The sequence below is a fragment of the Nyctereutes procyonoides genome, unplaced genomic scaffold (genome assembly GCF_905146905.1).
Source record: "Nyctereutes procyonoides isolate TBG_1078 unplaced genomic scaffold, NYPRO_anot_genome, whole genome shotgun sequence".
NCBI classification, from domain to species: Eukaryota; Metazoa; Chordata; class Mammalia; order Carnivora; family Canidae; genus Nyctereutes; species Nyctereutes procyonoides.
The window spans coordinates 5,915,892-5,938,956 of NW_026575120.1; the positions used below are offsets into that span (position 1 = coordinate 5,915,892).

General features: G+C 39.1%; 1 long non-coding RNA gene across 1 annotated transcript; it reads left to right on the plus strand.

Annotated features, from left to right (window-relative positions):
* The first annotated feature begins 1,304 nt into the window (after nt 1-1,304).
* LOC129516168 (uncharacterized) lies at nt 1,305-20,862 on the plus strand. The gene is made up of 3 exons (XR_008665706.1): nt 1,305-2,303; nt 2,385-2,560; nt 18,539-20,862. It is a non-coding gene; the product is annotated as an uncharacterized LOC129516168 (long non-coding RNA).
* The last annotated feature ends 2,203 nt before the right edge of the window (nt 20,863-23,065 follow it).

Sequence of the window (23,065 nt, forward strand, 5' to 3'; positions counted from 1 at the left end):
GCTCTTCCTGTTTATATGTATATTATTCTGTTTATATTAAAAATGCTTAATTTGGAAAATCATGTCAGTTTCCTTTTCCAGTGACTTTTAATTTTATCAACCACAGCATAATCAAGTCTTTATTCTAGGGTAGCCAAATGTCCCAATGTGCCCAAGACTGAGGGGTTTCCCAGGATAGGAGACATTCTGCACCTAAAACCAGGGCAATCCTAGGAAACGAGCACAATTAGTTAACCTACTTGGTCTTTCAAAAGAACCCCTTTTCTGGCTCTCTCTTTACCTTTCAGGAATTCAGAAAACACTGCTTCCCAGAAATGCAGCATTTTACTTGCTTCAGCTGCTTTAGACTTTCAAAATTGTTCTGATTTCATTGACTTAGTAAATGCTTACTAACTCATCAAAGAGGATAGTCATGAGCTTGAGGTTCTAACAGACTTTGGAGTATGGAAACTACCTGTCTAGTCTTGAAAGGAAATGTTTCTCTCCCTTAAAAAAGCCTTCCGTGCAAATGAGACCAAGAGAGGTGGGCTACAGCATTTGCTTAGTTCTTGTCTTGAAGTCTGGAGAGGCCAGTATATGCTGCCTTTATCATGAAAAGTGGGAAGGGTTTCCCACATTCTCCATTCTTATAATTTTAGATCCAGCTAATATTTTGCTTTAAAAAACCAATAACAGGGGGGTCCCTGGGTGGCTCAGCGGTTTAGCGCCTGCCTTCAGCCCAGGGTGTGATCCTGGAGTCCCAGGATCGAGTCCCACGTTGGGCTCCCTGCATGGGACCTGCTTCTCCCTCTGCCTGTGTCTCTGCCTCTCTCTGTGTGTGTGTGTCTCTCATGAATAAATAAATCTTTAAAAAAAATAAAATAAAAATAAAAAACCAATAACAGCAAAAATACTTCCCTGTACCTGTATAAAAGGTAAGTAAAGGAAGATCTCGCCTCTGTGATTTTAATCAATGCATACCCTTCTTGGCTTGGTTTTGTTGGAGATAGAAGTGGAGGAAATAAAGGGAAAAACAGAAAGAGGTAAAGAAGATTTTAGGCTTGTCCCAAGGAAGTGGATTACAAATAAAGCCTTAAGAACTGACTAGGACAGTTTAGCCACAGAAGATCTTGAAAGTCATGTCATCTCTTTGGTACTGGGCATGACTAACCAAGATATCAAAGAACAATCACCCATAACAGTAGCTAAGGTGTGTTAAAGTGTGTGCTGAAGCACTGCGTTGTAAGCTTCGCATGCAGGCTTTCATTTGATCTTCACAGTAGCCTTGAATAACGGGTTCCATTTTTCTCTTCATTTTACAGATGGAGAAAAATGAAGATAGAACTATTGAGGGGTGTAATCCAGACTCCAAAGACAGCAGAGTCCAAAGCTCATGTTTTAATCACCGTGCTATTTCTTTGAGGAGAGGAATGGGTCTTATTCACTGTCGGCAGACTGGGTGTTTTAAGCTATAGAGAAGTTGTACCAGCTGGAAAAATTGAACTTTGCTCTTACTTATTGAAGAATGTCATACTGGGCAGCCGAAAGCTCTAAACAAACAGAATCTCCAAACTACAAGGAATGGGTTTAACATCTGTTGTTAAATGTCACAGCAGGAAACGGAATTTCTCTGCCATTTGTAGATAAGTTGTGTTTGATTTGTTTGTCTATTTGGAGAGAAAGGATTTAATACAAGTGTCCATAAAACCTATACTTCAATTAGAAAGCATTTCAGATTCTATCTTTTGGAAAGAGCATTAAACAAAGAAAAAAAAAGGGGGGGGGAGGTAGAAAACCAAATTATTAAGCTAAGATTAAGATGTACAAAGAATCTGGCATCTTTTGTCTTTTGTTTAGGTAAAACAAACAACAACAACCACAAAAAGCCTTCAATTTCCCTTACCCATCTTTGGACTCACTGTCTGTATTTGAATGCAAGCCAGTTTATATCAGCATTGGCTAAGAAGTCTGAGTGGTCACTTAACTACCAACAGAGCATAAAAAATGTGTTCAAGACACTGACTCCCCCAGAGAGCAAAGGCAAAATTATACCAATATGTCTGTTGTTTTTTCCTTCCCCTGTGCTACATAAAACAAATTTATCTTGGAATGGGCAGTATTCAATTTAACATTGGATCTCTTTGTGTTTCCAGGTCAGGCGGGAACACATATGCTCCTAGAGGAAAATAAACTGCAATGTATTTTTAGCATCCATTGGAAGTGCTTTCAGCTGAAGATATTCTGCAGGATCCAGACTATTTCACTGAAGGCCAAAGGACTGGCCACAATGTCACCTAGAATTCTGGAACTTGTCCTCTGGTTCTGTAAGTAGCAGAGCCCCTGAAACCCTCACCCCACCCTCCATCATTCTCAGTCCCAATCCTGTTGCAATCATCTTCTTTCAGAGAAAAAAGAAAGAAAATCATTCCAGAAAAAGACAAATGAAAAACACCTGTAGAATAGTCATGACAAATGGTGCTAACTGTAGCGCACCTGGCACTTTGAGATGAAGCATGTCCGGGAGGAGGGAAGAGGGGGCATGAGAGGATGTCCCCCATTCCTTTTCTGCCTAATGCTGAAGGTAAGCCATGAACAGGAAGCCACTATATGGTGCATCTTTTTTGGAAAGTGCCTGTGGGCGCCCTTGTGGGATAGAGCAAGGCACCATTCCAGCAGACCTAGCAGCTCCATGGCATGGTGAGTGACAATCAGATGGTTTCAGCTTCCTGGCCTTCCCTCCAAGAGTGTTGCATGCAGCCCTGGCAGTAGACTTTTAGTTACTAGTCTGAAATGCGGTAAGTTTGTTCATGGGATTTGGCGACAGTGAGACAAATGGTTTAAGACATGGCCTCTGCATAGTTTTGAAAAATATTTTTCATTTTTAAAAGCAAATTTAGTTAACTGGTAGCTTATAAATAAACGACACGGGAATATTGCATCCTCCTTGTGAAACGTTGTATTTCTAAAATAAATCGTCTCCAGTGACATCTACAATGACACAGAACCCATATCATAAAGCACAGCATACCATCAGAACTGCAAAGTCTTCCCAAAGAACTCTAGTTTAGGTTATTATAATAAAACAACGTATTTATTAAAAAAAAAAAAACAGGGAAGCCAAAGTTACCATTTATGTTCTTCCTGATATTTTATTACTCCTGTAGCAAAAAGGACTTTCTGTTTCCTCTTCCGTAATACGGAACAGTAAAACCTGATTCCCTACCTACCCTACCGTATCCTATGAAACAGTGCAATGTCTTGGAATAATGCCATGTAAATATAAGGAACTCTGGCATGTTGAAATACAAGCGAGTTGGTCATGGCTTCGTTATTCACCCAACAAATACTTCCATAAGGCTTTGTGCAGGGTTCCTGAATACAAGAGATCTCAAGAAGGCTTCTGTCCCTCTTGTCTTCATCAAGGTGGAAAAATAAAGTGTCATCTACTGTAGATTTAAATAGTCTTCAAAAGTGTGGTCCTCTGATACGTTAAAAAGCTAGTGCCCTTTTCAAAATGTTCAGAGCAGATTTGAGGGAAGTCTAGTGGACTGCTAAGTTTCATTCCTTTGTTCCCAAACTGCCCTGGCTCTTCAGATGTTACAGAACAATTTGAGGAAGCTTTTCCCTTCCTCTGTAAGATAATACTGTTCCATGGTCTTTGTGGTTCTCGAGTACAATTATATTGACATGTAATTTACATTCTCAAAACCAAGAATATAAAGTTTATGTATTAAGAGTTTGGGTTTTGTTCTAGCACAGAAGATGAAATGTATTTTTTTTACATTGGCTTTTTAAAATAAGCCTTTTAAAAACAATTTAACATGATGTACAACTCAAATAAAAATATGCCTCAAGATGAACTGGAAAAACTGTAAGAGTTTTGTCCTGGGAGTTTAAGTTTGTAAGGGCAGAGAACTAATTTTCCCTGTAACCTTCTGAGTTTTTGGCTGAGGTCTCTGTAATAATAGATTGACAAGAGAAAGACTAATGCAAGTTTATTAACATGTATACCTCATGTAAAAATGGGAGATACCCAGGAGGGAAAATGAGTAATTCAGGGATGCCTGGGTGGCTCAGTGGTTAAGCATCTGCCTTTGGCTCAGGGGGTGATCCCAGGGTCCTGGGATGAGTCCCACATCGGGCTCCCCACAGGCAGCCTGCTTCTCCCTCTGCTTATGTCTCGCCTCTCTCTCTTTCTGTGTCTCTCATAAATAAATAAAAAATAAAATCATTTAAAAAAAAGGAGTAATTCAAAAGGGTGATTTAGAACTATAGCTTATGTAGTATCCTCAGCTAAAAACAAGGGAAGATGTGGGGGAAGGCCAGTGAGGGGCAGCAGGATTGATGGGCACATTTAAATCAGCACCATCTCTATTGATGAGAGTCTGAAGTTGTCCCCAGGGACTAAGCTTTATCCTGCCTGGTAGAAAGGGATACTTTTGTAAATTTATGTATGTGCTGCTTTCAGGTAAATGGGAGAAGATACAGCTTTTCTCATATCTGCTTCTCAGTTGCCTTCAGCTCAAAATAATCCACTTGTACTCAAGTGGCATATTCTGGGGCAGCATATTCTGTTACCCTTTGGGACTGAAAGTAAGGATGAGAGTCTTTTTTATGGGCCCAAATGGGAAACTGGAAACCATGAGCATGCTATGCCTAGACAATCAGAGGGACCCGGGAGGAGGACAAAGCCAGTCCACCAAGAAAGAAAAAGGCAGACATGGAATGATAGCAGATATAAAAGAGAACAAAATTTCTTGAATTTCCAGCAAAATTTTAGTTTCTTGTCTGATATTCATGAGTCTTAGCTACATTCCTTGCCCTAAAGACTTGGAATAAATCCTTTGCTTTTGCCAGAACACCTTGAATTGGTTTGTCTTTGAAACCAGTGGAATCTTAGCATAGACGTTCGTATCTGAAAGTGAGTTTGCAAGTTACAAACCATTGAAGAAAACAGTCATGTCAAAGCAGATGGGGTGAGAAGTGAATAGTCCTGGAAACAAAGGAGAATATGTTAAAGCGTGTTCAGTTCTTGCAGCCTTTCAAGGAAGTGCAAGGAGAGCAAGAGGAGATAGGCTTTGGGCCAAGACTGCTTGGAGAAAAGCAGAGTAAGAATATAATCATGAACCAGCAGGCTTCTGACTGTAGCCAGCCATCTCAGACTGCTCAAAGTCAGCCTAAACAGCATTTACAAAGATGAAGTATGGATCAATACAACCAGATTCTGTGTTATGACTGCTTTGGAAAATGAAAGTGCTGGGTTCATCGAGAAAATGTATAATCTCAGCAATTAGAATGGAAATTCGATGAGAAAAAAGAGGTGCTGAGGACTTCTAAAACTTCAGCTTTAACTCTTCAAACCCTCCGTATGTGTCCCCTTCATTCATCCTATCAGATAAACACCATGAGGGCTGCCCCCACTGTAAAATAGTCCAGCTCAAGTAAATCTGGAGATACGGGCACCATTTTGCAATACATTAGAGGGAAAAAGTGCCACCATAAGCTAAAGAAAATGAAAAACAGGAAACATTTTCAAAACATGTAACATAGGGTTAATATTCAAGATATATAAAGAATTTCTACAAATCATTTTGCAAATGATGACTATCATAATAAAAAGTGCAAAGAAAACAGCTTATAAGAATACAAACATACATATGGAAAAGTGGTTTAATTTTGATTGTAATTAAAGTAATGAAAATTAAAATAGAAGACCATATTTAGCCTATCAAATTGCCATAGATTTTTTATGTATGTATACTAAACTTTATTTTCTTACAATTTTTTGAGGTGTAATTTACATACATCACTGTATAAGCATCATGGTTTGACTTATGTATATTATAAAATCATTACCACGGTAATCATTTATATCTGTCATCTCATACAAATACAATAAAAAGAAAATGAAGAAAAAAATTAGCAATATAAATAGAAGAATAAGGAAAAAGAGCACTCTGAGATTGAATTACAGCTAGGAGTATTCGTACAATTTTGTTTAGGGTATTTAATAACATGCAGCAAAATCCTAAAGAAATAATCTGCTCCTGAGAATTGTCCTAAAGAAATAGAGAGGCTCCCAAAGATCTTTGTATAACAATATTCAATGAAGAAAATTGAAAACACTCTGGACTTCCAGTAATAGCAACCTGGACTTCCAATAATAAAATAAATGATTATGTAAATGTTGGCATGCCCATATGATAGAATATATGTAGCCATTAGAAATTGTTTTCCAGGGGGTGCTTGGGTGGCTCAGTTGGTTAAGCATCTGATTCTTGATTTTGGCTCAGGTCATGACCTCAGGGTCTTGAGATCAAGACCTGTGATGGGATCGCCCTGGGCATGGAACCTACTTAAGATTCTCTCTCCCTTGCCCTCTGCTCCATCCCCCCCCCCACAGGTTCTCTAAATAAATAAATAAGAAATTGTTTTCCAAGAAAATGTAATAATAACTTTAAAAATACCTATCCAATTATATTTGTTGAATGTATCAAGATATAATTCATCATATAAAACATGGCCTGGGGCAGCCCTGGTGGCTCAGCAGTTTAATGCTGCCTTCAGCACAGGGAGTGATCCTGGAGACCCAGGATCGAGTCCCATGTCAGGCTCCCTGCATGGAGCCTGCTTCTCCCTCTGCCTGTGTCTCTGCCTCTCTCTCTCTCTCTCTCTCTCTCTGTGTGTGTGTGTGTGTGTGTGTGTGTCTTTCATGAATAAATATATAAAATCTTTTAAAAAAAAAGGCCTGACTTTGATGTAACCAGATACGTACATACCTATATGTATATGTACATGTGTGTGTAAAAATACACAATAGAGAAAAGCCTGAAAATATATGCATCAAATTGTCAGTAGCTGTTACCTCTGCCTACTGGAATTACAATTTTATTTTCTTCCTTTTTCTGTTTTCCAAATTTTCTATAATATGTATTATCTTTAGCATTAGATTGAGTTATATTTTAAAAGAAAGCCAAGTAAGGGCATCTGGGTGGCTCAATCACTTAAGCCTCTGACTTTGGCTCAGGTCATGATCTCAGGGTCCTGGAATTAGCCTGGCAGGCTCCCTGTTCAGTGGTGAGTAGTGGGGAGTCTGTTTGTCCCTCTCCCTCTGCACTTCCTTCCTCCCTGCCAGTTCATGTTCTCTCTCTCAAATAAATAAATAACATCTTTAAAAAATATAAAAATAAAAGAAAGTCATACAAAAACGTATATGGATTTTGTTCAAGCCATCAGAACACTTGTTGTGTTTAATGTTTTATTTCTATATTTCAATTTGTGATTTGAGAGCAAATATGTTCACGAGGAAATCCCTCCCTGACCTGGAATCTAAGCTTCCTTCTTGGCCTTAACGTACCCATTATCCAACATGTGCAGTTTCTCCAAGTTAATTGCATAAGACTCTTAAAACGGGGCATTTTTAAATACCTTTCAACAATATCAAGAGTATGGTTGCCTGGTATCACAATACAAAACACGTAGTACAGGGGATCCCTGGGTGGCGCAGCGGTTTGGCGCCTGCCTTTGGCCCAGGGCGCGATCCTGGAGACCCGGGATCGAATCCCACGTCGGGCTCCCGGTGCATGGAGCCTGCTTCTCCCTCTGCCTGTGTCTCTGCCTCTCTCTCTCTCTCTCTCTCTCTCTCTCTCTCTCTCTGTGACTATCATAAATAAAAAAATAAAAAAAAAAAACACGTAGTACAGAACCCTCACGTCCAGCTACAGGAAACATTTGAAGCACATGAAGCTCTGAAAATGCTGCTTTTGCTTAGCTTTAATCCTGGTAAAGAGAGTTTTCTCCTCCACCCCTCCTTTTCTGACACCATATTTTTCTAGTTCCTCCTCCTTGGTCTACAAAGAAGTAGACAAATGCATAAAGATGCAAAGGCAACAGCAGATAAGGAGGCCGAGAGTCTCAAAGCATGATTTCAGCATGAGAGAAAAAGTCTGGGCTAGTGACCTATATCAGACCCTGGTTTGCCTCCAGCCAGCATTTGAAGAGAGGACAGTGCTTAACAGCTTGTCCACAGTAATGCAAATATGCCACCTGAAGACATCACATGTGAGAATTTGAAGCACTATCAGGGGCTAGGTCAGGACGTTTAGGCCAATGGGGCCTCTCATACCAATTGTTTAAGTTTAGATGGACTCTTGCTTAGACATTTTATAACCAAGTAATAGCAAAAATCACTTTGTAACTAGAGTGAACTCTCTACCCTACCTCACTCTGTAGTTGTGGGTGGACCACACAGCCACAATCACTGCCATTAACCATAAAAGGAGAAAGTTGAATTACTCAGATGCTTAAGTGGGGTGTCAGATGGTCTATGAACATATGAAATTATGAGCAAAATCATATGCATTTTTAAGGGAGAAGATTTTTCAGATTCTCAATCCATGAATCCAAAGTGATTATGGCCCCTTGAGTAGTGTAATCTTTAAATTCCATTCAACATTAATATTCTACGATTCTCCATTAATGCATATTTTGGTTAGCACTTTTATTTAATGGTATTGGAGAACTAATCATTGGAGAATTCTATTTTATACCACATTCTGTTTATTCACACTTCAAATTGGTGAATATTATTATGTCTTCCAACTGTAATATTGGATTGTGAAGTGAATACTATTATTTCCTCTCTCATTTACCTGGAGCTTTGCTATGGGAGAAGTTTATGTACTCAGAGCTACAACATGCTATAGTTAACCAATTATATTTCACATCAATGATGGACAATTTACAATTATGTGAAATTGGACACAATTTGCTAATTTAGCTAATCTATTTGAACTAAAATAATAAATATTAAAAGTAATATGTTAAGAGCAATTTTATGTAGTATCATTTCTATATAATCCTGGTGTTAACCGTAATATAATATTTTTAAAGAATAGGTTAGAAAAAAGTTGGGAGAAGTCATAAAACTGTAATTGCAAGACCTTAAGCCCATCAATATATAGTTAACTTTAATGAATTCAGATTTTTTCATTTCCTGCTTGACATCAATAATGCAAAATACCTAGTCACACTGGTCTACCTGACATTACCTATTCTTTCAAGAGACCACACTGGAAGTGACTTATGATGATGCAGGCGCATGGCATATTGTTGCCCTACAAGCCAATTTGCAGGTGTATTGGGAAATTCTCTCCTAGAACAAACACAGGCAGTGTCTTTGCCAGGGGTGCTGAATCAACATGCCAGAGCACAGTTCTCTTTCCCAACCAGCCAAACTGGGCATACAGAGCCAGCCTTGCTCTCTGCAAAGCTGTCTCATCACATGACAGATACCATATCCACTAAACAAAACAGCCTGGCTGCACAAACTGTGGAGAGCAGTTTGTTTTTATTTTCAAAATAGTTAACTTTGTATTGTCAGACTATCTTTAAAGAGACATAGTACGGGCTTCCTACATGGAGCCTGCTTCTCCCTCTGCCGTGTCTCTGCCTCTCTCCCTCTCTCTCTCTCTCTCTCTCTCTCTCTCTCTCTGTGTGTGTGTGTGTCTCATGAATAAATAAATAAAATCTTTTTTCAAAAAAATATAGGGACACCTGGGTGGCTCAGTGGTTGAGCATCTGCCTTCGGCTCAGGTCATGATCCCAGAGTCCTGGGATCCAGTCCCGCATCGGGCTCCCTGCGTGGAGCCTGCTTCTCCCTCTGCCTGTGTCTCTGCCTCTCTCCCTGTGTGTTTCTCATGAATAAATAAATACAATCTTTAAAAAAGAGAGAGACATAATAAAATATTTACAGATAAAATGGTATGACACCTGTCATTCGGGCATTGATGAAACAATTTTGGCCATGTGTTAATTAAATTTAAAAAGAAAGGGAAAAAAAGAACAGAGCTATAAGCATATATTGCTGTTACATGAAATAAAGATATAGATTAAATTTTTTACCAAAATGCAGTATCCATTATATTATTATTATTTAAAGATTTTGTTTATATATTCATGAGACACAGAAAGAGAGGCGGAGACATAAGAAGAGGGAGAAGCAGGCTCCCTGTGGGGAGATCCAGGAAGGACTCCATCCCAGGACCCCGGGATCACAACCTGGGCCAAAGGCAGTTGCTCAACTGCTGAGCCACCCAGGTGTCTCCATTATATTTATATTATTTTCTGTACTGTTTCATTTGCCTGAAATATTTAATATTTTTTAAAACTTTTCTTCCTATTTTGATTGTAAATATCTTAGTATGTTTTCCTTTTTCAGTACTGCAGTCTGTAAGATATAAGCATCTAGAAAGAATTCATTGTGTTCTTTTGAATGAAACTTCAGCTTAATCAATAAATGTAGTGACTTGTTTGAGAGCATAGAGAAAATACAAATTATTCCTTTGGAGCCCTCATTCCAGTGTCATTACTTTTTAGGAGTCACATTTTTCTTTGTAACTTTGCTAGGTTTAAAAAAAAAATGATGTAGCATCACCATAGAATCTGCCTAAACACTAACACAGGGGATCCCTGGGTGGCTCAGTGGTTTAGCACTGCCTTCAGCCCAGGGCGTGATCCTGGAGACCCGGGATCCAGTCCCACATCAAGCTGCATGGAGCCTGCTTCTCCCTCTGCCTGTGTTTCTGCCTCTCTCTCTCTCTCTCTGTGTCTCTCATGAATAAATAAATAAAATCTTAAAAAAAAAAAAACACTAACAAACTTAATACTGATATAGTTGAGTTTGCTCAAACTGAGGGTAGACTTAAACTAATTAAACTAAATATAAAGTAAACTAAACTATATATTTCCAGAGAACAACATTTGCAGATTTTTAAAATCTAGAATATAATGAATACTAATAAATATATGACTAAGAAAAGGATGTCCAATGCTCCCTTTCTGGCATTCCTGTGCTGGCCTATAAATCATCACCATCTATTTGGAACAGAAATCTAGGTATATTACTTTGACTCTTAGGATGCATGGGTTAGCATTAATTTAAAATAACTCTCCTCTAGGGGCACCTGGGTGGCTCAGTCATAAAGCTTAAGCTTCTGCCTCTGGCTCCTTGCTTGGTGGGAAGTCGGCTTCTCCCTCTCCCTTTGCCCCTCCCTCTGGCTTGTACTCTCCTGCACTCTCTCTCTCTCTCTCTCTCTCTCTCTTTCTCTCTCTCTCTCTCTCTCTCTCTCTCTCAAATAAATAAATAAAATATTTAATAAAATTTTTTAAAAAAATAACCCTCCTCTCACTCACTCTGACCTAGATACAATAGCCTTTGTATTATTCTTGAATATCCAAGTACATTTCATTTTATCGTTCCTTCTGTTTAGAAATCTCTCCTAAAAAAAAAAAAAAAGAAATGAAAGAAAAGAAATCTCCTAAGATGTTTGCATGAACAACTTCCGCTCTTTTTCTTGTAATCCTTTCTACAGACCTCTATAACCACCCTTATTAAATTGGATCCCCACTACCACTCTGCTTAACTCTCTGTCTCCTATCTCCTCCTATCCCTTCCCTAAGCATTTATCACTACCTGGTATATGTTTGTTTCTGTGTTTGTTATCTCTTTCTCATGCAAGACTATAATTTCATGAGGACAGGGATTTATTTTTTTACCACTAGGCTGTGACACACGCTAGGTCACAATTCTTACTATTTGTTGAATCAATGAATGGACAAAACGTTGAAAATGAACATATGGTTAAGGAGACTAACTTCTAGCTAGAACAATGAACTTCAGTCATATCTTCAGCAACCTTCTAGGAACTTTCATGGAATTGAGTTACACCTATTTTTCATTTTCCATGTGCATTATAGAAAGTTAATTCTTTCAATTCCTCTATGAAATATATGTGAATACTCCATTTTACAGACGGGAAAACTAAAGCAGGAAAAAACTAAATCCCTAAAGATCAATGCATGAGTCATTATTAGAGCTAGATAGATTTAGAGTATTTTGGATAGTCTTTTTTTTAAAAGATTTATTTATTTGAGAAAGAGAGAGATCACAAGGGAGAAGCAGACTCCCTGCTGAGCAGGGAGCCCCATGCGGGACTGGATTCCAGGGTCCTGAGATTACAACCTGAGCTGAAGGCAGATGCCCAACCTACCGAGCCACCCAGGCGCCCCAGGTATTTAGTCTTGAACAACTGACTCCCAAAGTCATTTAACTACAGATTGTGTGTTATAATTCATTTAAAAGCATTTACTATTCCCGAATTTGAAAGTCTCTCAGGTAAGAAACTGATTTGTTGTGACAGTACATGACTCAGTTACTGTAAATGTTCTTTCAAGAACTTGTTCCTTAATCCATATCCAGTAATTTGCAAAGAAAGTTGCTGTCTTAGCAGAAATACATGGTTTGTAAGTATTTTACCAATTCATTTCATTATTCTTGTCTCCCATTTAATTTTAAATGAATTCTACAACTCCAAATCTATTGGAAACATGAGGGAAACCTTTTATGTTGTATCTGTAAAAGATTTTCTCAAGTCTAATTTTACTTTCGATTCCTCAAATGTTGCTACAGATGATTTGACCCCAAAATTCAGTATGTCAGAAGGATCACACAACTTTTTTACTGAGAAGTCCCTTTTTTCTTTAAAGTTTTTATTTATTTATTTGAGAGAGAAAGAGAAAGAGCATGCATGAGCAGGGGGAGGGGCAGGGGGAGAGACAGAAGCAGGCTCCCCGCTGATCAGGGACCCCACTGTGGGCCTCCATCCCAGGACCCCAGGATCATGACCTGAGCTACAGGCAGATGCTTAACTGACTGAGCCACCCAGGCACCCCAAGAAGTCCCTTTTTAAATAGGGACAGTGGTTCCCAAATTTGCATTTTGAAATCACCTGAAATATTTACAAATACTGATACCTGGATTCTGAAGTGTAGCCAAGATGGAGACTTTTGGGGGTTTCCTGACATGATCCAAGAATGAAATCCAGGAAAGAAGCAAAATTTCTAGATTTCTCTGTAATTCCAGATCTTTTAAACTATTAGTATGTTTAGTATCTTATTATATTCTTCACCCTGAGGCTATTTCTTGGAAGAATCTGGTTTTACTACCTAACATTTTTTTTTTTTAAAGAGTGAACATGACGGGGAGGGGCAGAGAGAGAGGAAGAGTATTTCAAGCAGACTCCATGCTGAGCGTGGAGCCCCACTCAGGGCTCAATCACATGACCCCGAGATCATGACCTGAGCTGAAACCAAGAGTTGGTTCCTTAACTGATTCCGCCACCCAGGTGACCCAACTATCTATGATTTAAGTTAAATTGGGCTAAAATGAAAAGGATGTCAAGATGGATCCCAACAACTGGAATAAAGTGTATGAAACTCCTGAAAATGTAGCAAGGTATACAAATGTGAGATACAATTACTGTTCATCTAAATGCTGACACACTACATGAGCCATCCAGGACCAAAGGCCATTTGTATGTTATAAAGTGCCTTCAAAATAATTCTTAGCAATAAACAAATGCACTTAAAGTGTGTCCACATTTATTTGGGAGACATTATACCTTCATCATCAATTCCTCTCATTTGCAAGGATAGTGAATTTAGTTTTTCATGCCTGCCTGAAAGTTCTACCAATCCTAATACCTACAGCTTAAAGGAAAATAGAACCCTTCTGTCACCCACTAGTTTACATTAACCAATTCAGATCCCACACAACAGAACCATTAGGCAGAGTCAGATCCATATATTGTTTTCATTTGTTTTCTACCAAGTTTTCACACTTGGAACTTCTTCGGTTTGCTTGCTTAGCTGTGAATGATAACAACGGTGACATAGACAAATAGGAACAAATGAGGAAAGAATTACTGAAAAAGAAATGCCTTTTTAAAAATCAGCAAGAGGGGTGCCTGGGCAGGTCAGTGGGTTAAGCAATCAACTCTTGGTCTCAGCTCAGATCTTGATGTTAGGGCCATGAGCTCAAGCCCCATGTTGGGCTCCAGGCTGAGTGTGGAGTCTACCAAAAAAAAAAAAAAAAAAAAAGGCATAAAAATCAGTACAATAAAACCTCATGAACTCAGCTATGTTAGAGCAAGAACTAGAAACCTTGCCTCCATCTGTGACTCATCATTGGTATCCTGTTGGGTGCTCCCAGAACCCTGTCCCCCTGAGTCCCTCCCTCTCTTCATAGGCTGTAGGGCTTGGGTTTTCTGTCACTGGATTACTTAAGCAAGCTCTTTGAAAGAATTGTTTTTTCCTACTTTGCTCCAGGCTGTTGGGCTTGCATTTGGTGAAGTTTCTCTGAAGCAATGAGGCTGGTGTTATCACTTCAGCACTCCTATTTAAACACTCTCTTAATTCCTCCTGTTTAGTCTGGCTCATTGGGTGTTGCCCATGAAAAGTTTGGCTTTTGTAATCACAATTAGAGCAGGCTGGTGTGACTAATCAGTCAGTTCACTGTGTCTCTATCTTCTGTGAAGTGAGTCAGTTTCAACATTAGCTCTGTGCTCACATGTCACTCCCTACTCTAACGTTCAAGCCTATATTTGTTCCAGACTCTGAATATTACAAAAAAAAGGGCCATTTGTTTTCATTCTTAAAGCATGTTCTATACTCCCTCTTGGGAGTAGAACTAACTCCACAGGAATTTGGAGAAATTCCCAGAGTGCTAGCTCACTATACAGAATTTCCAGGGCAGGGAAATTTTCCTCATTTTGGGAAATTGTACTGATAATACAACATTCAGGTCAAGACACACATAATGAATGTTTGTAACATGCAAAGCACTTTTCATATATCGTTGTTTTAAAATACGGTTACTGTTAGAGCAGCTCTAGAAAAATTACATTTTGCAGAAAAAATTATAGACAGTAGAATTTCCATATATCCCACACCCAGTCTTCCCTTTTATTAGCATCTTACATTAGTATGATATATTTGTTACAATTAATGTAATAATGTATCAGTGATTCATCAACGGATACATTATTATTAACTAACAGTCATGCTTTATTCATATTTCCTTAGTTTTTTCCTAATGCCCTTTTGCTGTTCCAAGATCCCATCCCAAATACAACATTACATTTAATTATCATATCTTCTCAGGCTCTACTTGACTGTGACAGATTCTCAGACTTTTTTTTGTTTAACGAACTGGACAGTTTTGAGGAGTACTGCTCAGGTGTTTTGCAAAACGTCCCTTAATTGTGATTTGTCTAATATTTTTCTCATAAGACTGGGGTTAGGGATCCCTGGGTGGTGCAGCGGTTTGGCACCTGCCTTTGGCCCAGGGTGTGATCCTGGAGACCCGGGATCGAATCCCATATCGGGCTCTGGGTGCATGGAGCCTGCTTCTCCCTCTGCCTATGTCTCTGCCTCTCTCTCTCTCTCTCTCTCTCTCTCTCTCTATCATAAATAAATAAATTAAAAAAATATTTTTAAGAGGAAGACCACAGAAGTAGAATGCCATTTTCATCACATAAGGTCAAGGGCATATATTATCAACATGACTTATCACTGTTGATGCTAACTTAGCTCACCTGGCTGAGGTAGTATTTGTCAGATTTCTCTGCCGTACATTTACAGTAACTTTGTCCTCATTTTCCCCCTTTTCATCCTGTGCCCTTTGGAAGGAAGTCACTATGCACAGCTTATACTTAAAGAGTAGAAAATTATGGTCCATCTCTGTGAGGGCAGAGTATCTGTATAAATTATTTGAACTTCCTATTAATTCAGTCATTTATTTATATCAGTATGGATTTAAGGATTTTTAAAATAATACTTTGAGTTATAATCCCCCAAATCCTTCTTTATTTATTTTCTTGTTCAAAATTTTCCAGCTTGGCTATGGGGAGAGAGCTCTTTTACTTGGTTCCTTGTCCCTTTAACATGCTCCTTCATTGTGTGTGTGTGTGTGTGTGTGTGTGTGTGTGTTTTAAGCACTTCCTTAATTTCTGCGTTTACAAGATGTCTCAGGTTCATCTTGTATGTTTCATGTCCCAGGCCTAGAACCAGCTATTTTTCTGGGGAACCCTAGTCCTTTTATTGGAGAATGGTATTAGAAATCAGGATCTGGATGATAGACATGCTCATTGTTATTGAAGTCTCTTTGCTTCTCAGCTGAAAGAGAAAAGGACTATCTGTGTATATATATATATATATATATATATATATATATATATTGTGCATATATTAAATCAGGTATTTGCACATATGCATGAATATTTCTGTATGTAACTATTTGTATCTATGTTCAGCTAAATGTGAGTTCATAGAGATGTCTCCAACTTCAATCCATTACCACTTGCATCATTCTAATCTCCTCCTTTTGTCCTAACAGTGAGATACTGGACTCCTACCATCCACCATCCATTTATTCTATTGTTCAGTTTCAGTGTTCCTGTATAGCAGTACCCAAATTGCTGTTAACATGTGCCGATCTGGGAGGTAACTTTATCAACTAGTTTTCCAGGGGTCTGGAAGACATTTTTCTGGATGGTCATGGGCCTGGTATCATACAACAATTCCGTTACTAAAGAAGAAGGGGAGAATCGATAAGGGAACACAACTGGGATGCCCGGGTGGCTCAGTGACGGAGCGTCTGCTTCGGCTCAGGTTGTGATCCCGGGGGGCTGGAATCAAGTCCTGCATCGGGCTCCTGCTTCTCCTGCTTCTCCCTCTGCCTATGTCTCTGCCTCTCATTGTGTCTCTCATGAATAAATAAAATCTTTTTAAAAAATAAGGGAACACAATTAATGGTCTCCACCATAGAATGCACTGAAGTGACAGGTCACAAAAGAGAAAAATACAATGGCCTTGTTTTCAATTTTAGCTGAGTTTCTATGACAAAGTCAGTTGTTTCCTTCCTCAGACTGCAGCCTTTCTACATGATGCTCATTTCCTTCTGTTGCCACAGCACCAGCTCCATCTTCTTTGGGCTTCCACAGCCATCAGCCATCACTCACAGAAGTAAGGGGACCAATCCTATTGAGCACAATGTAAACTGAGCCATGAGAGAACACAGCAGGGCAGTGAGGTGGTAAGGATGGATAAATGGAAGTATCCACTGGTTGTTGGGCAGTGAAGGTAGCAGAGATTGCAAGTGGGTGCTGACTGATCCAAGATATTAATATGATAAGGAGGAAGAAACGTGGATGATGGGACGGCTTTTCCAAATGACCATCAGTGAGGCCCCCCCTGACAACTTTGACTAATCTGTGCCCCTTCGTTGATCTGTTATCAAATCAGTTGCCAATGTGCTATTTTCATCCAGTGAGAGTCTACAATTCTAAAAAACAAACTCTTCCATACCCACCTTCCAAACCTGACCTGCTAGCTGGGGACCGTTATGCCAATATATGGGAAAGAATAAGCAACTCTACACAGGGATATCTAAAGTTTTTCCTATCACATGAGAAGATTTTGGAAAAAAGAAAATTACACTGTAGGAAAGGGAGCTTTGAAGATTTGCTCATCTAGGTTCAAATCCTAGCTCTGCCACTGGAGAGTCGTGCAACCCAAATCATTTGCTGCCATTTATATTAAATTGTTATTAAAATACTAAATTATTAAATATAAATTGGTAAAGTAATATCAAAATGGTATGTTTTCTTAGTATTTAAAATATGTGACAAAACCTGGAGAATTTATAGCACAAAGAGAGAACCTTAATGTATGCGAATTTACAAATCCTTTAGGAAGCTGAGGGATCCAGGATGGAATGCAGAATGTGACAGAAATGTCTGTATCACACTTACGTGAAACAACCTCACGCCCTGGGTGGGAGGTGAGGGGAAAAAGTGTTAACCTAAGTAACTTTGGAAATGTGTGGAGTGTGTCAGACTACAGGCAAAAGAAAGTCTACATTCACACTGTGCTCTGGTTGGAACTGGAATGTGAAACCTTCTATAAGCATCCTAAAAATGAGGGGAGGGCATGCTCTTCTCACTTTTGTTCTTTCCTACTGGGTAGGATAGGACTCCTTACCAGGTTAGGACACCCATCTTGGACATGAGATGAAAGACAAGGGTTGAGGATGATGATGACAAGAAGATAGAAGTAGCTTGTCTTTTTCTTACGATTATAGAGCGTCCACACCTGCTGAAATTAGAATGAAAAAGAAATTTCCACCTTGTTTAACTCACTCTTAATTTGAATTTCCTATCACATATAGCTCTAATCCCAACTAATGAAGATTTTACCATACCTCTTCCTCCCTGCCTTTTACCCCTTTACCACTTCCTGGATCCCTCAAAAAAAAAAAAAAAAAAAAAAGGAGAATGCGTGACTTTTCATGATATAAGCCCCTTGTAAGACGTTCTGTGGGATCCTCGAGCACCTAATTCCAGCCCATGAAAGGGATGCATAAAGTAGACTCTTGCTCACAAAAGGATTGGATCCTTGCATGCAATGATAATAACTGATTGGAGCATACTATGTATTAACTCAACATCCTCACACACAAAAAAGGGTTATTTCAATGGCCAAAGAGTAGACCTTTGGCTTTTGTTGTATCAAAAGTACATACTTACTGAATTTGGGGAAGTGTCAAGAAGCGTAACCTTTCAAAATGTAAAGGTTGGGTGGTCGTAGTCTATGATCTCTCTCTCTCTCTCTCTCTCTCCTCCCTCCTGGACTTTGATGTTCTACTGGACTTGGGAATTAGAAGTCTGTTCAAAGAACGATGGAGCAGAAAAGGAAGATGCCAGTTCACAGTTGCTACGTGTCCATTTCAAAATGGTTACCTAGCAACAGCTGGAGCCAGGAGCTACAAGGAGTCATACCAGTGGCTTGGAGTGGAAAAGCTTACTGAGCTACAGACTTGCTCTACTAACCGTCTCGTCTGCGTGGTTTTTAAAATAAGAATCAGCTTTTGGGGTTATGTGGGCTGAGGCACAACTGATTGTCTGTTTTATTTGTCCTCTCTCATCTTCTGACAGGGTGAAGGGCTTGCTGTGTTTACAGAAAACCTCTCATGGTGTGAAAAACATCTGACAGCTTTTGAAGCCAAAACAGAATCCCTTTTAAAGTTCCTAGATGCCAGTGATAGCACCTCTGTGAATATACAGCTTTAGGGGGAAAAAAAGTCCTCTTTTAAGTAAGAAAATTAAATTTCCTTAAACACACAGAAAAAGTTTGAAGAGTTTAAATCAGTATAAAATTGAAAATTTTTTACTAAAGTTATCATTCTAAGACCCCTCTAACCTAGCCTCCCAAGTTTTCATCTGTTTATGTTCAGTTCCAGAAAACCAAGACAAATACCTATAAAAAGAGAAATGCAGGATGTATTACAGGGGTTGTGGCATTTGGTATTTATATTCTATCATTAAGCTGTACCTTTATTTCCTTTGCGTACAGCCTCTTGCCTTGCTTATGCCTATTTTCTTTCTGTATTTCAAAATCGCAAAAAATTTCATCTATATGATTACTTTGTAAACTCTTTGGGGCTCTAACCTCTCAAGAGGAAAACCTCTCAATAGAGTTTAGATATTCATCACACATTCTGTTTGGGTTAGAAATGAAATTTCTATTAAAAATGAAATTAGGGGTGCCTGGGTGACTCAGCTGGTTAAGCGTCCGACTTTTGGTTTTGGCTCAGGTTGTGATCTCAGGGTGGCAGGATCAAGCCCCACATTGGGCTCCCAGCTCAGCGTGGAATTCTGTTTAAGATTCTTACCGCTCCTTCTCCATCTGCTCCTCCAGGAGGAGGAGCATGCACTTGTACGTATGCTCTCTGTCTCTCTTAAATAAATAAATAAATAAATAAATAAATAAATAAATAAATAAATAAATAAATAAATAAATAAAATCTTAAAAAAAATAAGTCACAGGGACTCAAATAGATATTTATATTCCAATGTTCATAGCAGCTTTATTCACAATAACCAAAAAGTGGAACAACTCAGGTGTCCATTAACAGACGATGGAGAAATAAGATATGGCAGATATAAAAAATAGAATAGTATCCAGCCTTAAAAAGGGATGAGATTCTGATGCATGCTCCCACATGGAAAAACCTTGAAGATGTTATGCTAAGTGAAATAAGCCAAACACAAAATAACAAATATTATATGATTTCACTTATATGAGATGCCTAGAATAGTCAAATTTGTAAAAACAGAAAGTAGAATGGAGGTTTCTAAGAGTCAGGGGAGTGGACAATGAGGAATTATTATTCAGGGGGTAACAGAGTTCCAGTTTTGAAAGATGAAAATGTTCTGGAGTTGGATAGTGGTAATGGTTGCACAACATTGTAAATGTGGTTAATGCTGATCAACAGTAAAGCTGGAAAGGGTTAAAGAGTAATTTCAGTTATTCAGCATTTCAGTAATTTCAGTACCACAATAAAAAAAATTAAATGTATCGGGCTGAATATTAACAATGCTCTGATTTTTTTCCTTGTGCTTCAGTGTCCTAATGGGACATAATTACAGGAGGAGAAAAATCTGCTCTGGGTATTGTGTAATGTGCATCCATGTATAGAAGAATAAACCATGTTTTCAAAAGAGCAAAATCTTGCCCTGATTTTTGCGAGAAATTCTAATATCAGTTGAATCAAATTCTTTTTGTTGTTGTTGTTGTTGAGTGAAAGGATGACTGTTTTGAGAGAAGAAGGGGCTGACAATATGTATTCTAACAAATATCCATTGTGTTTTTTTCTTGTTGGCCTTTTTCCTTCTATGGCCAGACATTTCTTAAATTTGTCTATCGTGAAGAACTAAATAAAATACATTTAAAAGCCAGCAAGTCTTGAAATTATATTTCGTTATTGTTTCCAGGCATAACTTTTGTAAACCATATATGGCTTTTATGAGTAAGCCTATTCAGCAGTGTAAGTCCAATACCGGATTTTGCTTGTTTTCCCATCTGTGCCCTAAACTGAGACCAGCGGTAACTGCTACATAGAGATACTGCTATTTTAATTATAGTATCATGAGTTAATCATGATTGATCCCAAATGAAGACCAAATTAGACTTTGAGGCTCTTCTAAGTCACAAACTTACAATGTGTATTTTTAAAAACATTTTTTTATTTATTTGAGAGAGAGAGTAAGTGCATGAGCCGGGTGGGGGTAGTGCAGAGGGAGAGGGAGAAGCAGACTCCCTGCTGAGCAGAGAGCCCAATGTGAGGCTTGGTCTTAGGGTCCCAGAATCATGACCTGAGCCAAAGGCAGATGCTTACCTGACTGAGCCACCCAGGTGCCCCAAAATGTGTATTTTTTATAAATAAGTCTCATTTCATTTAAAAGCATGAGTTTTGTTTTTTGTTATACATTTTCTTAATTTTTCCTTGTTGCAGAAGCAAAGTGTATCTGTTATAGAAAATCAGGAAATACATGTAGGCCTAATAAATCCTAGGGGGCCGTATAGTCCAATGGCTACACGGGATTCTTCAAAGAAGCATGGCAGGCTAGCGTGTCACCTCTGACAGTGCTATGCTGACTCTGTTCTATTTGCTACATCCCATTTCTTTTTCTTTTTCTTTTTTAAGATTTTATTTATTTTACAGAGAGAGAGAGCACAAGCGGGGGGCAGCCTCAGGCAGAGGCAAAGGGAGAAGCAGACTTCCTGCAAAGCAGGGAGCCCAATGCAAGACTCGATCCCAGATCATGACCTGAGCCAAAAGCAGATGCTTAGCCAATTGAGCCACCCAGGCGCCCCTGCTACACCCCATTTCTGACAGATGCATCCCCCAGCCTTCTCTGTGCTCCTTTAATCTCTTAGAGTCCACCCTTGTACTGTGTTATCTAGGTTTCCAGCCTACTGGGTGTGTTCAGCCAATGGAAGGACTAGCAGCCCCACCTCTCTAGAGTCCCAAAGAAGTAACTACTTCCCAGAAGAAATTTGGTGTCTTTTGGGAGGTTCTTCCAAAAGCAGATTTCGAAACAAGGACTTGAATGCTAGTAGTCTATTTGGGAGGTGATCCCAAGAAACAGTGGCATGGAGGTGACAAGAAGAAACATGGAAGAGAAGAAAACAAACAAAAAGGTGTATTATCAAACAAGTCACCCTCATGGACAGTTGAGGTTTAATCTGTTGGGCGAGATCTTAGCAACAGTATAGCATGTGCACCTGAGAGCTGTCTGCTTGAGGGGTGGGGAGTTAGGGTCTTTATCAACAATTCCCTTCAGGTCATTGACAGAAGACTGGTCCAGGGAGAGTACATATGAAGATGCCAGGGCTGCTTCATGACCCTTCTACTGAGTCATGAAGACTAAAGAAAAGCAAAGAAAGGTAAAGAGTCCAAAAGCTGCACAGTGATGCTCCCAAGGAGTTGCCGGAAAAATGGTCTTAGTGGAGTGACAGGGTTTGAAGCCAGAATGCTTCAGAGAAAGAAGAGAAGATAATATGTGTGAACAATTCTCTCAAAAAGCTTGATTCTGAAGGGGAGGAGAAAAAGAAGGCTTTCACCCAAAGGTTATGGGGTTAGAGCAATGCTTTTCAAACTGGGATGGTTGAAAGTGTTCTTTATCCCTAAGACCTGAGAGTATTAACAAACACACATTGTGCCCACTGGATGCCCATGAAAATGGTTTCAGGATTTCAGTTCCTCTGGTTATATTTGTGTTTACAATCAACAATCAAGTTGCAGCCAGGCAGAAATCGTTTAAAGCTACATTTTGAACTGGGATACCTTGGATGGCTTAGTGGTTGAGCATCTGCCTTTGGCTCACATCATGATCCCAGGGTCCCAGGATCGAGTCCCGCATCAGACTCCCCACAGGGATCCTGCTTCTCCCTCTTCCTGTGTCTCTGCCTCTCTGTAATGGTCTCTTGCAAATAAATAAATACAAATCTTTAAAAAATAAAAAAGATAAATTTTGAATAGAAATTGTTCACGCTCTGTGAATGACATCCTTGAGAATGAATATCGTTTCTGCGTTGACAAAGAGAATCAGGATCCTGGCTTATGCTCTGCTTGTTCCAGCTTTGGAGATATTTGAATCAGAATGAACATTTCCAATGGAGAATGCTCATGTTCCAGAAAAGACATTGAGGCCCAAAGAGAACAAAGAGGAACAGAGGGAACAAAATATTTGGGATGAGATATTTGTCCTATTAAAAAGAAGCATAAACTGAAAGCTTAGCACATATATCTAACAAATCACCCTGGCTGCTAAAGGACATCTCTTAAAGGCAGCTCTGAAGACTTCCAAACACGAAGGACTTGTGGCCTTAACTTTCAGAGAGA